The sequence below is a fragment of the Manduca sexta genome, chromosome 26 (genome assembly GCF_014839805.1).
Source record: "Manduca sexta isolate Smith_Timp_Sample1 chromosome 26, JHU_Msex_v1.0, whole genome shotgun sequence".
Lineage (NCBI taxonomy): Eukaryota > Metazoa > Arthropoda > Insecta > Lepidoptera > Sphingidae > Manduca > Manduca sexta.
In genome coordinates, this window is record NC_051140.1 from 18,111,737 (window position 1) to 18,127,901 (window position 16,165).

Genomic DNA, 16,165 nt, shown 5'->3' on the forward strand with positions numbered 1-16,165 from the left:
TTTGTGATTAATTTCTGGACAGGGGGTGCACGTGCACCTACTTGCACCTTCCCCATCCTACTAGCGCTCATGAACCTAGACCTTTATGTTCGAGTATAAGATTACCACTGCATTTTACGAAAGAGATAAAATTCCGTAGTTTTACGCCCCTGCATCGGCCACGTTTGAACACGCCGCCGAGTGACGGCAACAATAAACATTTGTTATGAATTGTAAACTGTATCGTCACTGTCGCGTCTCAATCGTTAAATCACTCGTGTTATTGGAGATCTTGTAAATATTTTTATTAGTAAGCGGTCGATGTTGCAGCGATTTGATGGTAAAGATTTTTATCCGCCTAATATATACTAGCTTTTGCCTGCGGCTCCACCTGTGTGATAAAAAAATCCGGGATCAAAAAAACCCTATAGCATTCGAGAGTAATGTACCTCGAGAGTAAAAATAACTACGAATATAATAGGGTATTTGACTATGTTTCGTTTTGTGCACTTTTTAATACGTAACAGCAATTAGTACAAAAACGAAATCCTTCTGTGAGCACAGGATTAAAATTCGATAAGAAATGAGGCAGTTACTCAAATTTCAAATATTACTACGTGCAAGAGTGGGCGTAGAGTGGAAATATCGCACCATCTCTTTCTGTCACACGCATCGTAATGCCAGCTGACGTCATATGCAAGCATTGCGTCCCTCTTTTGTTTTTGATACTCACCCCTACTACCTAATTTCAATGGCTTATAACTTGTGGATTTTCCACCAGATTTCAATTATTTCTTCCGTTTTAGAATTTATGCGACGTACAAGTTTTATAAAAGTTATAAATAAAAATAAGTCAAATACCGTATTGATCAAAATAAAGTATTTATTATGATCAATACGCTTATTCATAATGCATAGCTCGCGATGTTTATTGTTGGGTGAAATGCGAGACATATTGTGCAACGTGGCAGCGCCCGCAATGGCCACCATCCGACACCCGCGCGGCGAGTTCAAAGCGTTTATAAAAGGTTTATTTTCATAAATCGGGTGTTGGGTTGCATCCATATAGACGTCACCTTGTTTTAAAAACGGCAACGGTTATATCTGAAATTTGAATGGCAAATACTCAAGCTTTTATCCCCAAAAGGGTAGGCAGAGGCGCAGATAGTGCACCTAATTTTCACCATGATTTTTTTTATCTCATGATAGAAGGAGAGTCTATTGCAATACTAGGTACAAATTCCAAGACACTGTGAGCTCATTCTGCGTAGATCGGATCACCAACAGCTAAAATTTTAAAAAGTTGTATATTTGTAAAATGTAGGTAAATATTGTAACTTTGACTTTGCGGATGAACAACACCTCAGTCCCCCCCGTGACCACGAACGCTGCAAAGTCTTCGAAACGTCGGGAGAAAACTGAAATATTAAAAGCGCGATAAAATCCGAAAAATAGTTGAATTTTAATTCCAATTTATTCATTTGCTCTTCTTATTGATAAGACAAGCCTTTCATGTTGCCGCTTGGTGCCAGAAATAGACGATACGGTAATGACAAAGACAAACCGGTTCAAAAATACACAGAGTCATTGTTTTGACACATATTTATTTATCAGCCTGGAATTTGTGTCCGTATGGTGTTCGCGAAATGTAGAGCGTTATTGTCTATGAACAATTTCTTTGGTTTTGATTATTTTTGTGTCCCATTTCTTTTTTCATTCGTTTGTTTGTTATAAATGAAAAATATCTTTTATTTTTAGTTCACGTTCTAGTTATGACTATTATTTTAAATATTTAATGCTCTGTTGCTACGGCTCTTGCAGTGTGTTGTAATTTTTAATTTCTAATAGTCTGTATTTTTACTAAATAAACGTCTGTTTTTTGCATCCGTAGATTTTGGATAAACAACTATTATTGTAACTTCAGAAAAAGATATTACAAGCAAAATCCCTAAACTCTACGAAGTTGACCTTGAAGACAATTTACCTCGTGAAAGCAGTATATAATAATAATTTATTTGAATCTGTAAAATATTAAATATTATGTAGATTCAAATATTTACTCTACCACAAGTTCTAAAAGCAGTTTCCACTAGAGAAGAGGCAAGAAAATACAGTCTCAACTCTATATTTCAGATATCTAAACTTCTCTAAAGAACACAACTACTTAGAATACAAGAATCTATTCAACCATTGAGATAAAAATATATTGGATTTTTTTTTTATTAAAACAAGAATAGCTCTAAAGACGTAATACTATGTAGAAAATCGAAGCAGTACGCATCTTCGCATTTCCTATCAATCGTTCGAAACTTGATTGCACTACGTACATCTCTGCTTACGCCTCCAGACATAGAAACTTTTGTTATTTAAATTTGCATACCAAACTATACCTTTCATATTATATAAGTTGAAAGGAATGTGTTACGTAAAGGAGATAGAATTTGGACAGAGGGTTTGAAAGGGTCAAGTGGCGTACTTACTCCGGCCCTCTGAGATATTTGATGGACTTATATAAATATTTGATTTTTATTTCTCATCATGGCGATAGCTTAGAATTGAGAGGACGCAGATTCAATCCTGCTCTTAAATATCTTGCAAATATTTGTTGAGGGTGTTGTAGCAAAGTTCCTAGTAATTATGATTTATGTTTAGGCGAATGTAAGCCATTGAAGCAATTTTAGGAATTTTATCGCGGCGGTTTTTTTATAATATAATTTTTTCCCGATGTTTCGAAGACTGCATTATTCACAGTCACGGGAGACTTGAGGTAGTGGTCTTCGTAAACCAAGTTACAATAATACACCAATACGTTTAGATACATTTATGAATTATTTAGGTAATCATAGTTAAAAAAAAAGCCGTGATATAATCCGTAAAGTAGTTTTATTTTAATTCCTAATAATTATTAGTCATGACTTGTGTTCATCACCCTAAGGAATAAAGTACCATGTACTTAATAACTTGAAACATCACTTTACCATAAGCTCTAACCATATAATATTTATAAAAAGTAATTTTAATTATCCACGTCTTAAGGCCATTATTATACTACGCGAAGATAATTTGTCAAAGCATCATACTTTCAATCAGAAATACACTCATACACACCATACTCGCACCAACATACAAAATGATCAATATTTCAGAAATCTAAACATTGGTTATTTTTGGCATAATGTAAGCAGAGGTACAGACGAATATGTGGTTTCATTTACCAACGCAATGTCAAAATGATGTATTATAATTCTCATTATTGTAAATCTAGCATAAGAATATCTGTTTAGATGTTCATTAGTATTCATAACTCAACGCTCCACTAAGTAAATTAAAGTGCAAACAAAAATTGTTTTAGCAAAGTCGGTTTTTGTTAGGCTTTATTTGAATACTAGACAATAGGTTGTTTATTAAAGTCTAGTGTTTTCCGAGTAGGTAATGTGTGCGCATGCGTGAATATTAAGTAGGACATGTAATATTTCCAGGAAATTGTGACAACAGCCAATGTATACTAGGATTTTAGGCGAATTACTAAACTCATTAGTGAGGAAACAATGTGCCGGCTTTTCGATTCGCGGTTATGTTTTTACCAGTCATCCGGTATTCTAACATTTTTATTATAAGGTATTACCACTAATTCGCTTTAAATTCAATTTAATTACCCAAATATTATTTAATTATTTCAGTGCCAGACAGCAAATATATTTTGTGACGGCGTTTATTGAAACAAGTGTGAAAAACTAGCGAGCCAATCAATACCATGCCTTTATTTTAAAGTTATCATCTAGAACTCAAATATTTTCGATTACTCATAAAAAGTTTAAAAACCAAAGCCTTGAATATATCATTAAAAAGAGCTCTAGAAAAATCATGTTTTTTCGAGACCTAAACATATTTAAAAAGCCGGTTAACCGATTTTGCCGGCTATTCGGATATAGCACAGCACTAAAGCATCTTTCAGATACGTCACTTGACATATTTACGATGTCTTAAACCTAACGGCGCTAATCTTGTATTAGCTGACAATAAATCTCAACTAAAGTTGCCTCTCTAGTTTCGCGCAAAAGGCGGCATAAACTAAAGGAAGTCAAGGTTTCCGAATAATTCTATTCAATAATGAGGCTATATTTCGAGATAAGAGAAGAGAGGAACGTGGACCATTACCCAAAATGTCACAATTTGATATACTTTGATGGCTAGACTATTTTGTGGTTCATAATAATAATAATAGAGCTCTTTATTGCGTAACTAATAACACATACAGAAAAAACATAAAAAACAAATATAAGACATGATTCTACAATGGACGATATTGTTAATAAAAGGGATTTCTTCCAGACAATCTTAGGATGGAGAGAAACAAATATAAAGATGGCGGTGTACAATACACCAATTTTATAATTTGTAATAGAGGCTTCACAGTTAATATTAGTCTACAGCAAACAATCGGTCCTTTCCTCTACCACCATAGCGCAAGAAAGAAACAAGAAGAAACAGCTCGGTTTGGCATTTCGTCTATTGTCTGCAATTCCAGAAGTCCAAACATCCCATCCCTTCCCTAATGCCTATATCTCCTTAAAGGCGGGCAACGCAACCTGTGATATTCTGGTTGTTTTTTAGAGATCATATCAGATGTACCACTTGTAGTTTGCTGGCTCACGCTTTAAAACAATAAAATAAATTTAATAAAAATAGATCCTTATTCATTAAATACCATAAGGTTTTTTCTAGTCTTGCAGAAATCCTTCAAACGCTAATGGAATCCAAGATATCATTATATTTATAGACGTAAGGTTTTAAATACCTCGAACTGTTCAGTAGTGCCAAGTGCGACGCGACCTTCGACAGGGTCCGATGTCGTCACGTATCTGAACGTTATCACGTTAATTTATTGCATTATTTGAAGTAACAGATACCAGATAAGAAGTACAAGAAGCCCTTTTCAAATAGTTCACTTTCATAGTGATCTTGAATTTGAGATGACTTGCAATTTAATAATGTGGTATTTTATTAATTAGCATATGATATTGTAATAAAATTACTTGTTTCGCCCGTGACTATGAATGCTGCAAAGCCTTTGAAACTTCGGGACTCGGCAGTATAATAAAAATAAAAGTCGCGATATATAAAAATAATTTTACTTCAATGTCGAACATTCGGGAATCCGAAGAAATCATTACAGTACAACGATTATCGCTTCTTGGATCCTGGGTTCGATTACCAGGTCGGGTATTTCTGTATCGGTTTATCATATATAATTTTTGAGGCTACAAATTTCCAAAAGTTCATCACAGTAGCTACCATCATTTCCATCCCATGATGTGATAGGGAGCGAGCCTATCACCACTTCGGACAGAAATTTCAGATTCCGAGCTAATACTAAACACGCAATATCATTTCGCCCGACTCAGGAATCGAAACTGAGACCTCAGAGCGGAACCGAGGCAAACATATGTAGAGTGCATTGCAAATTCATCCATTCCCATATTAAAGTGAAGTCATTCACTGTTTATGGCGCTCACCATCAGGCGAATGACCTCCTCGTTTTCCAATTACATAATAAACTGCTCATTAAAAGCAATTTTCACCCACACAATGTCTTAAAGAGGTTGGTCTCTACCTACTCTGTTTCATAATATACACCTCTACAGTTACTCTTGATTTACTATTTTAGGCTGAAAATACAAATATCCCCCTACAAACAAATATTGTAGATATAAAAAAAAGTGTTGAAAGAGCGCGTCAAGTATTTTTTTTTATTCGGAATAAATGGTGAACTAATATAAAACTTAAATGTTTCAGACGAAGCAGTCATTGGTAGCAATAATCGTTAGCAATTGTTGCTAGCAATAATTCACGTTCGATTATCTGTTGTCGACGCTGGTGAGAATCTCCTCGTCATTGTGTATATATTAACGAGGTAACTAACATATTTAAGCAATAATGGATCCGTCTAAGAAGCTTAAAGTTACAATTATATAAAAATAAATGATAAATTCGTTAAACAAATAACACGATTTAATTTATTGTTCTTCATTCTTAACGCTTTATCGCAAAGCTTTGAGAAACTCGTATAAAAAAATGGCGAATGAAAATAAAAGACTATTCACTAAATAGGCTATGAGATTTTTTATATGATCTCTTATATTTATGTACATTAGTGTGATTTTAAAATAATCATATATCGCTTCTAATCAAGGGCGTCTTGTAACGTTCCGTTTTTCGCAAGTAGCAATGGATCCAATTGACCCTCTGAAGGCATACGTCAGTTTCCTCAACTGTTGTGAAAAGCGGCTTCAGAACTATGAGTAACCCGTAACTGCCGGCCGGCATCGCCACTCCGCACTCACCAGTCAGTTGCCGGCACTCGTGGGGGGAGCACGCACGCCGCTCTCCGCATTTATTACTCCGATAAAATAATCATCAATTAAACACGCTTCTTTAACGAAAAATATTTATTTTGACGCAAATTTTACGTGAATTTTTAGTGATACGTGCTTGTGTCGTGTTTTGCCGGCCTTCCACGTTTTAAAGGTACGCATGTTATATTATCGATATTTAAATTAAACTTTTTATTAGCTTGTAAAATGTAGTTGTAGGAAATACGTAAACTATCATGATATGAATTAAATCCTTTCAGCATTTGTTCACGATAAGACAATCTTAATGTAGATACTAAGTACCAGATAATAACGCGTGTCAACAAAAAGATTTTATATGTAGGTGAAAATATAGCCTCTTAAATGTATAACATAAATGTAACTCAAATATTTATTAAGAATTTTAAATGAAAAATATGTGATGATAATGACACTAACCATAAAACTTCTCGTAGAACAGTAGACAGATATAGAGCAGGCTCAAGTTTTAAACAACTTTAGATTTTTGCATCCTACGCACTCGTCTATCTCGATGCATTCCCACTGATTTCAAGTGGTTTTTATCTTAACACGTTATATTTTAATGTTCAACCTTGCAGTTGTTTGACATTTTTGAGTATAAGCAGACCACTTCTTTTTAATTTTCCGCATGCTAACGTTTTATTTACATTCAGCCTTGAATGAAAGTATATTTTAAAATCGAATGCACGTTTCTATACGCAATTTGAGATCACACTTTTTTAATCAATTTCATAATTATATTCGTGCCATTTATTGTTATCTATATCTTTGGGAATAGCATAAATAAATAAAAATGCCAAGGTTATATTTATGCAAAATACAAGTTTTAATGCATTATGGACGTAATTTACAATAGTGTTTAAATGTCGTGGCCTTGACCATTATAATATATGAAAATGTAGTGATAACAGAGGTTGTTTTATTATATATAAATCATATAGAGCGAGCAAATCTGCTTCTTTACAATCCACACCTGTTGAAAGGCAATGTTGAATACGTAAACTAAACCGTGCAAAATGAATTGTAAACGTAACTAGGTGATCGTTACGGTTTTGTCCAAAGACATGGGTATAAAAATACTACTCTGCACGTTTCGGGGATAAAATTGAGCCAATATATTAATCCCAAATGTACTTTATTTGTTAGCAAATTTTCATCTGAATTCGTTCAGCGATTTCTGCGTTTATTTATAACAAACATAAACTTGTTCATAAACTTTCGATTTTGTATTATTGTGTTTCTTCGGAATTATAATAGGCATACATTTTATTTATTGGATCTTGCATCATTACGTGAACACTTGACAGAAAATATGAATGTTATTATTTACGCATTAATGAGCGACGACAGCCTAGTTGTGAGTGGAACGGACTGCCGAGACGAATGTCCGCAAGTTCCAAACCTCTCTGACTTCTAAGTACCTCAAATTTTCTAAAAAGTTGTGTGCGTATTCTTTATTATCGCTTATTTTAACGATGAACGAAAACATCGTGAAGAACCTGGCATACCTGAGAAGTTTTCCGTAATAATTACGAAAGTATGTGAAGTCTGCCAACTCGCATTAGGCCAGCGTGGAAGACAACACCCAAAACCCCCTAAGTAGAACGAGATCTGTGCTCAGCACTGAAACAGTATTATTATTTTTAATTAATAAATGATATTTTGTATAATAATGAAGTCGTATTATGCAAAAATATCTTACGTGAAGTGTTATATGTTATAATGAGAGAGATGTCTCAAGGTGACGAACAGTGTCGCATAGTTTTGTAAATAAAAGTTCTAGATACCATTGTTACTGCTATAAGTCATCGCTTACCACGAAACAAACGAAACAATAAATATTTTCACGAAAAAAAAGTCGAAAAATGTTCACAAAATCTTTCGCATATTAGTAAAAAGTAACTAGTAACGTTTCGCAGGTATATCCCCTATTCTGCTTCAATAACGTGATCTTCAAAATTGAAATTTTAGAGAAAAGTGTATTTCACCTTTCGAAAAAAAATATTGCGTCGAAACGAATAAACAATAAATAGAAAGAGACCACGTATTTTGGAAAAATAAAACCGAAGGTTATAAATATCCAATATAAAAAAAAATGTTGAACTTATCACGTTAATTATAACGTTATCAAAGCAGATAGGCGTTATATTATAAAAAAAATACTTGTGTGTTAATTCCTTAGTTTCTATACCGCATCTGTTCAAGATCTCAAACAAATCATGATAAAAATATATAACCTATAACCATTTCACAATAAATACATACTTAGGGTGTCAAAATCACTAACCTTCTTGCTTTGCCGTAGTGGGGTAATAATATTAGTATGTTTAAATTTTACAGAAATATAATTGAATTAGATTATTTTAATTTAATTGATAAATATAAAGAACTACTGTCTATCTAAACTTTTGTATTGCAGATCGTTACGGAAGATTGCTCGCTGCTCAGGCGCCAAATTATTTGCGATATACATCTGATTAAATTAATGTATTCGCAAATTATATTTAAACTAGATCATCCTTTATGACGAAGTTGTTTTATGGTACGACTGCAGTACTGAGGTCTCGGGTTCGAGCTCCAGGTCGGGGAAAGAGAAATGTTGGATTCGGTGGAGTAGTTGTATTGCGTGCCCATTAAGGGTACCGCTCTAAGATCTCAGGTTCGAATTCTTGGTAGGAAACAATGATTTTTGGTTTTCAGACCGGAATCTGGAATTTGTCCCTGATATTGTGATACGGTCGCGATCTCTCATATCATAGAACGGAATACACACGGCAGAAATTGAGTGCACTAGTACGTCTCTACTTACCCCTTCTTGGATAAAAGGTGTGAGTGATCGATAGGTACCGGTGGCTTCATATCAGTGAATTACTGATTAGAAAAAGACACTATCAGAAGCATTTTATTTAATTTCGAATAAAATTTAAGCACAAAGTCTCATCCACAACTAGACTTTATTTTATAATATTTTCAAAGTTGAAAACAGCACGTAAAGATATGGTTACCTTGAATATATTCTTGGCCAAATAAGATAATTATCTACATTTTTATAGCCGTTTTATTGACGGGTTGTGTTAGTGTTTCCCTGATACGAACATAGCGACTGTTTGAGAGGTATGACATATTTATACTAAAGCTATGCTGGTAATTCCTATAACTCCAAAAGTATTATATATATACTGCCGGTCTTAAGGCGATACCTCAAGGTCCATTTTCATACATTTTGTTTCACCTTTAATCTGGGTAACTAAACAAGTATTGGCAAGTAAAGAATTTAAATTCACGTCTAGTTAGTGATTAGTTCTCGCAGTTGAAGAAAAACGTAAAAATAATTAATAATCATGGATATTTCTGCCTTTAAAATTTCGTCATATTAAATTTTAAAGGCCGAAATATCCATGATTATTAATTATTTTTACGTTTTTCTTCAACTGCGAGAACTAATCACTAACTAGACGTGAATTTAAATTCTTTACTTGCCAATACTTGTTTAGTTACCCAGATTAAAGGTGAAACAAAATGTATGAAAATGGACCTTGAGGTATCGCCTTAAGGGAAACAAATAGGTCTTAGGAAGGAACGAAATGCAATAACAAGCCGTCACTTTACCTCCATTTACTTTAAGGCACTACCATGCTCCTAATCTGGTGGTAGGATTGTTGATCCGCTATATTGGCCCACGTCCTGGGTCTTTCCGTTGTGGCCTAAAAAGAAACGAAAATATGTCATGTTCCGGGGTCAGCTTGTGTATATATGGTTTTAAACAGACCGGCAATATTTTATCGACCGGCGACGTGTAATCATCTCTCATTAGTCGACACTCTTCAAAGTGCAAAGGGGTCACTCTGCTGGGTTCGTGTAAAAATAGTACCACAATAAAGTTGGCCCAATGATAGAGCCTCAGTGGTATCATTAATAATTCTCAAAACAAACCCATAAATGGGTGTCGAATACCAGATTTCTACTTGGCAACACCGTTTCCAAAATTCGCAGAACTGTGTTCGTTTATTTTGTTCCATTTCGCGTTGCTTAGCTTTTATTTGAATGCCACAAGGTTCGCGGAATGAGTGATCGTGCTGATGTGAGTTTATTGTTTAGTCAACTAACGATATAATAAGACTTAACATCTCATGTCTTAGGATGGCGAGCGCTGTGGAATACCAAACAATACTTTGTAATTCAAGTTGTTGGATGGTGTTTCTACTGTTTATGGGTATTGGTAACCATCAGGCGAACGGCAAGCACATCTCATCATTCAAAGCAATAAAAAAATGAAGGCTGCAGTCTTTGAAATGTCGGAAGAAAATCATAATATAAAAACCGCGATGAAATCCGAAAAATAGTTTTATTGTGAACACTAATCTTTAGCCGCAACGAAATTAATTAAATAAATAAAGTTGGTAATATTAATTCCCCTTCAATCTATAACAATGTAGGAGACAAAATGGAGGTATTCACTAGTAGTAATTTAACTTGCGGGATACAAATTTCAGGTTAAATCGATGAGCTATAACTACTATAAACAAATAGTACTAAAGCGTAATATCGGCGGCTTAACATATTGTATTATGTAACTGCACATATACAACAACACAACATGCCAAGCAATGCCATGCCACGAAAGTTATATACCGCAACCTTCAATTGGCCAGCCAAGAGTATGAACATTGCCTATGGTCCGCCGTTGATTGTTCGTGACATGACATCCAACTGTTAAACGAACGGATATAAATATCGAGGCATTTACTTCAGGGAACATTCAATTGTGCGCATTAGTATAAGGCGGAACGTTGTCCGTTTAATAAAATAAAAGTCATTTGCATTTATAATTCACCCTTCTGTTTTAATAACCTTAGAATATTCCCGTCTCCAGCTGTCGATTTTCTCACATTATATTTAACGTAAATTTATTAGACTACAAAATATTAATTACTCCAGCAATAGGATTGGCAATAGGCTTTAAAAAACGCCAGCTAACAATAACAGAACAGATTCTCAAACAAGCTACTTAGAAGGGACTCGAAATTCCAACATCAAAGTCCAAACGCAAACTCCACGAGTTCCAAATTCCAATACGCCCTTGATACAAATAAAACATTTCGCAATGATTTATTACCCTCATCGATACACTATCGTAATATTTATTTTTATTCAGACATACGGTACAACAGGTCTATTATTTCTGGCCGTACGTCGCAGCGGACTCATTTCGCGGAATATTAAAAACAAACGTTAGGCGGTGTTATCTTAAAATTTGACAGCCAGCTCATAAATCTTAAGGTTGGCAATGAAGCAAGAATTCATTGCATCATGCTGTGACATCGGATCATACAACAGTTGCAAAAGTTCCCAATTGCTTAATAACGATAACATGATTTACTAACATTTATTCAATTAAAGATTCTTTAGCTTTACTTCTTTTATTATTTTATGCGTTTGTATGACACTGTGATTTGGCTCCTGATCAAAACATTCTAGTACGAAACAAATCTTCCTAGTTATAAATGATAGCGAATTAACTAGATTTATATTTGCACTAGTTTTCGATCATGATCCTGAGAATTTCTAAAACAATCTTCAGCATCATCCAGTTGCTAGTGGCTAGTTTCGTGAGGTGACTAGGATACTAACTGCTGCACATGAAAACGCCGCGCAACGGCTAGATTCCATGGGAGACATTCCAGAATATGCCAGTGTATCCAAAAAGAAAGGTCGGGATAATATTGGAGACTGTCAAAGAACACTATATTTCCTTTAAACTGCACTTATCATTTATGCCGTGATAATAGAGGACAGTAAGTCAGAAAAGGGGGTTCTGCTCTATTACATGGTTAACTAGAATATCTTATCGTTCTTACTTCTGTTTATCAAACAAGAAAATGTATTAATAATTTACATAGATGTATAAAACCTGGATATAAGAAAGTTCGTTTAACGTACATTCCAAATCAGTAATAAAAAATTTGGCCACATTTGACTTACTGCCCTCTCGATTACGACGGCAGATTATTTGTCAAAGAGCATACGGAAATCAACCAACCCATCTTGCTCATCGAACGCTAAATTATGAAGTTGAATGACATCTTTTCCTCAAACATTAGACTGGAAAAAGTTGAAAAGCATGAAGCATTGCAGGCTCTGGGTGTCCAATTGGCGTAAATAGGCGCATCTCAACCTGTTTACTATCGAAAGTGCCAAATGGATAATTTCGCACGCAACTTAGTAACGCAATGACGTACATTTATCTTTAGTTATAACGGTATCACGGCGTGCCTTGACAATGGATTCTAAATTAGAGCATTGTGAACTGACGTGCAGGGATTTAATGAAACGATTTAATTTAAATGAACTTGTTTTGATTACTGTATGTTGATGCATTCATTGGTGTTATATAACATGAATCGTATGTTTTCTTTCGGAATTATTTTAAGAGTATTGGATTCTGTATAAATGTAATATGGAAAGTGTTGTTTGTCTCTAATTACTTCTAATACATTATGATGTCAAACTACGATATCTTTATGATCAATATATTATCCGCTTTGCTATGAACTTCTTGAGTGACGACTAGCACAATTTAACCACAATTATCAAAGGTATAATCATTGTTATTAACCTTTTAACGTAGTACTTTTACTGTAATTTTAGTGATTAATTATTTTGCGTCAGCTTTTAGGGACGTCTTAATATAATCGTCAATTATTGGGCTCATTTATTTCTACACTAATAATATACATTAAACTGTATCTGGTACGCGTCAGGCGGCTGATTTGTTAATTTCTTCTGTGAAATCAATCAGTAGCTTATTATAAACGCGTTGGCGTTCGGTATCCGGTGCTGATATGATACTAATTAACCATATGATAATCTTTATTATTCTGATTGTGATCGCTTTTATTCTTTCAAAATGAATTAATAGAAATGCTATTTAGAATATTAAATAATGAAAAAATTACATCAATGACTTAGTCATTCAATTACCCCATAATGACAGTAATTAATTTTCAAACGTTAACAATGTTTTCATATTCCTTGCTGAGAAAAACTGAGAAATGGTTTCTAGCCATGAGTTTTATATAAGACCTTATTCTACCATATAGGCCTAGTGCAGATCGGCAAAAAAATCTTTGATCGAAAACAGCCACATCTACATAACGACGCAGCTGCTCTTGCAAAGGGCATTAGGTAGGTCGTGTACATTATCATTACCGATATTGGATATGAGTGTTGTCGGCATCGGAGAAATGGCCCAATTACACACTTCGGCAGTACTTACGAGTCAATTTGATACAATGTACAGACTCGTAAATCAATTGATAATGAGCACTGTTGCGTCCCAAATGGGAGCAGATTGTTAAATTTTTTATCTGTTTTTAGATTCCCAGAATGAATATGATAACGGATTATTTTAATGTTGTGTATTTAACTTCAATCTACAAAAACTTCAGCAATATATCTACCATTAGCTTTAACATTAACCTGTTCTTTCCATAATTTGTATCATCATTCCGGCTTACTTACCTCATTTGAACACTCAATAAATTCAAGGGCCATATCAATATCGACCTATATTTTCTTAACAACAAATCTAAAAAGTGGGCAAACAATAGTATCTTGAACAGTGACCCTGTTTAATCAAGATTGCTCGTTAATTGGCTGTTCGTTGTTAAATTGCATTTCACTTTCTACGACTACCCACTTTTGTAATTATCTGCGTGTACGATTGGAGAAACGCGATGCATGAGAAATGTTTGGGGATCAGGCAAATCAGGCAATGACATTTTACCTGTCTTTCGTTGATGATGTTGGCAAACATGTGATGATTTTTAAATTTCTTTGTTTACAGTTAACATAGGAAAGGTTGAAATATGATTTTTATAATAATAATTTATTTAAAATTCCTATTGTTTTCATTAATTTAATTCAGGGTGTAACATTAGAAAACGTGTGATGTCACACCAAGGGCTGGCAGGTATGTCAGAAAATTATAAAATTCTTGTGACCTAATTTATGGATGCCCACCCCCTGCACCAAGACACATAATCAATAAAAAAAATCTATAACATCCAATTCACGGGAATTGTACCTTCACTTCGGAGACATTTGTATCAGTGAGCTGACTAAAGTATACCAGGAACACTAGGTTCAGCTGCATGTCAAAAGTTCGGGTTTTTCATTTACAATTTTCAGTTTGATCAGTTACACCTAAAATGTATTCACAATTCAAAATCGTTGTACCCACGCACCTATATTTCCATCATAGTTTGAGATTTGTGTATAGCATAAGGTTGTTGACATCGGTGCAATCTCATCGAGCTGTCAGCTGTTACGGTTATGCTTCAAATTCATTACCATCATGCCATTGTACTGGTGATGTCACAACTTGTCTCAGCGAACCTACAGCAGGATTACGTTCATTAAATGATGGAACAAAGAACCATCTCCCCTGTCATCAAGGCGTAAATTTTATATGATATCCTAGGTTTGATTTACAGGCAACAGTAGTTGGATTTAAAAAAAAGGCCTTCCCAGGTTGAAGCGAAATAGGCTGGAGGTATAATTGACCACATAGTTTTTGTAACACCCTTGATGAGTCTTCGGTGTACGATAGATTTTCAAGCTTCCTGCACTCCGATGAGCCAACCACGAAATTAATACCGGTTCACACAAATGTAATATGCAGTTGTACTGTGGTGGGTGACAAGCTCATTTCGTCATTTACTTTATATAAACTTTAGTCATTTGGGTGTGGAGATTAAAATCGCGACCACTTGTGAGCTAGCTTAAAACGATGTGCCAAGGAACCACCAAAGTTTTATAGACATGTTAGCAATAAACTTAATTTATCTCGCAAAGTAGATACTACGTTGATGCGAAAAGATTCCAAGAAAATTGTCCACGTTTTTGTGGTGTGTGGCTTAAATGATGTCCAAGGGAGTGGCGATGTTTGAATTATGTTAGGCTCAGAGTAGCCGCGCATGGACAGTTAAATAGTCGCTTTTTTTAACACGATTTCCATCTCTCCATCTTTCTACCATCCAAGGAATAAGACCTGCCGTAATGTTAAACTACAACTTTGCTTTCTAAACATTGAAAACTTTACCAAATGCAAGAGACACAATTAATCAAAGATTTACTTGTTTAATACAAGGAGGCAGATATAGTTTACATGAGCACACCTACATGCCTCAAAGAATGGGAAGACATTTTGTTTTACGTACGCATTTTTTTTATTGATTGAATGACGAGACGAACTTGCTGTTCGCCTGATGGTAAACGATACGACCGCCCATAAACAGTAGAAACACCATCCAACGCTTTGAATTACAAAGTATTGTTTAGTATTGACATTACATCAGTAATTACATTTACATTACGCACACGCGTCAATTTCCCTGTGGAGCTTTCAATACATTGCAATTATTTTATCGATGCACCTATTCAACATCGGAGCATCTAACTGCTCGTGCGCGGGTCCCTTAATCATTCTGAAGGCCTTCACTGATCCAAATATTAACGACTATAATATAGCCAGGTTATTAACCTATGCTAATTTATTTACATTTCAACGTCTTAAAGGGTCTTAGGGTACTTAATAGCTTAAGAATTCAATAAGTACACATTTTTGTTTACACAACTGAATGAGGAGAAGGGTCCTGTTATGGTTAGTGCCACAAATGCTTATAAGCAGTAGCATAAAAGGTGAGGTTAAATTAGCTCGAAAATAATAGAAGTAGAATTCCGCAGGCGATTTTTGTGTAGATAAACAATTATGGCAAGCTGACTGCAAA

General features: G+C 34.7%; 1 protein-coding gene across 1 annotated transcript in view; it reads left to right on the forward strand.

Annotated features, from left to right (window-relative positions):
• The first annotated feature begins 6,283 nt into the window (after positions 1-6,283).
• LOC115453712 overlaps positions 6,284-16,165 on the forward strand; it is a 157,924-nt gene continuing 148,042 nt past the window's right edge. The window contains exon 1 of the mRNA XM_037443093.1: positions 6,284-6,507. The gene's annotated coding sequence lies outside the window, so the exon portion shown is untranslated. The remainder of the gene's footprint in view (positions 6,508-16,165) is intronic.